We start from the raw sequence: 1,933 nt of genomic DNA, 5'->3' as shown, positions 1-1,933 counted from the left end.
TTTTGCTATTTGGATCCGTACCTTCACCCTCAGATACTTCCCTATAGCCGCTCCATCTGCACCGGTGTGGGCTTCTACAAATTCACCCACCATATTCAAACCTGCACCAGGGGTCCTCCTCTTTCTTTCTCTGTTGTGACTCCCCTCTCTTCTCTACCTGGTCCTCCGCACCTTCACTTCCCTCCTCCTCCTGTTCTGTATCAAGTTTGAATCCTCTCATCTATGGTTTTTTGCTATTTGGATCCGTACCTTCACCCTCAGATACTTCCCTATAGCCGCTCCATCTGCACCGGTCTCGGCTTCTACAAATTCACCCACCATATTCCCGATCATCTCTCCAGTATCCTCATCCATGTCTCCTAATGGCGGCCCATATACCCTGATCCAGACCAGGATCTCCTTGAACTCATAATCTTCAATCCGCTTCCTCGGCATGAACTCCTCCAGCACCACCAAGTCATTATCAAACATCCACGGGCCGTCATCCAACGCTTTCCTCCTCTCCCTCTCCTGATTGAAGGTAAACAGAAATACGTTGTCACCCAGTTCCTTGCACTCGACCCCACAGATTGGACTCCACACCTTCCCCAGCGAGACGGCGAGGCAAGCGCTAGACGAGAACGCAGACGGAAACCCTAATCGCCTCCGTGATCGCCGCTCTCCATACGCTAACCGTCACCCCTCGGTACGGACTTTCAAAAGGTCACTATTAGAAATGATGAAGACATGGCGGTGGAAATCACGGTGGTTTCCTCTTTGGCGCCCGCTGCCCCCGTTAATGGGTTAAACGCAAAGCGGCGCACACCATACTAACGAGCTGGGCCGGCCCGTTCAGCTTTTCGTTTACCAAAAAAAAAAACAGCAAAAACGAGTGGCGAGCTACGTTCACTGTGATTCGATCCCGCTATCTCCCTGTACTAGATATCCTACAGTAACCATCCGTCTACACCATTTCCTGTGGGAAACTTCTTAAATTTGTAGCTTTTCTTCCTTCCCTCTCTCTTGTCTTGTTCCTGTTCTTCTTCCTTTTTCCTTTCTTTTCTCTTTATTTTTATTTTTTCTTAAATCCGTGAACTATTTCAAGTCCTTGAGTTTTCTTTCCAAAACTGATGATTTTTTTCCAAATTTGTGAACTTTTTCCATAATTCATGAACTTTTTCATAATCGATGAACTTTTTTCTCAAAATTGATGGAATTTTATCCAAATTTGTGAACTCTTTTTGAAAATAGAAGAAAATTTTCAAAATTGATGAACATCTTTTCAAATTTGTGAACTTTTTTTGGAATCTATGAACCATTTTTAAAAATAGATGAACTTTGTTTATATTTGTGAACTTTTTTGAAAACGATGAGCTTTTTTCAACATCAATGAACTTTTTTTCAAAATTGATGAACTTTTTCAAATTCGTGATTTTATAAATCTATGAACTTTCAACTTTTGTTCACATTTGTCTGAAAAAAAGGTCACGTTTTTCTAATATGTATGTGCAGTAAATAGCGCGCTACAATTCTCTTTAAACCTCTCGTGCTCTTTCGTGTCACTAGTGCCTAGGAGTTGTAGTGGTTATTCGATGTGACTATGAGCAAAATAGTGTGAGCTCGAATCCTGGTGATGCCAAATTTTTTTGGCCCTGCGTTTTTCACTGCACTGCATGTTTCTGGGCTGGCCCATCAGGTGCGGCTGCGAGCGCCCGTTCCCTGAACGGGCGCTTAAAGCGCCGTATAGGACCTCTCTTGTTGGCTCTCGTGGCGGAGTGGCTCCACGCCAATCCCATCCTAATTGCAAGTCCGCCATTTGATATGCAATCGGGCTTGACCCAGCCCTGCGTTTTTCACTGCACTGCATGTTTCTGGGCCGGCCCATCAGGTGCGGCTGCGAGCGCCCGTTCCCTGAACCGGCGCTTAAAGCGCCGTATAGGACCTCTCTTGTTGG

Source organism: Triticum dicoccoides, chromosome 4A, assembly GCF_002162155.2.
Source record: "Triticum dicoccoides isolate Atlit2015 ecotype Zavitan chromosome 4A, WEW_v2.0, whole genome shotgun sequence".
Taxonomy (NCBI): domain Eukaryota; kingdom Viridiplantae; phylum Streptophyta; class Magnoliopsida; order Poales; family Poaceae; genus Triticum; species Triticum dicoccoides.
This window is presented reverse-complemented; position numbering follows the sequence as displayed.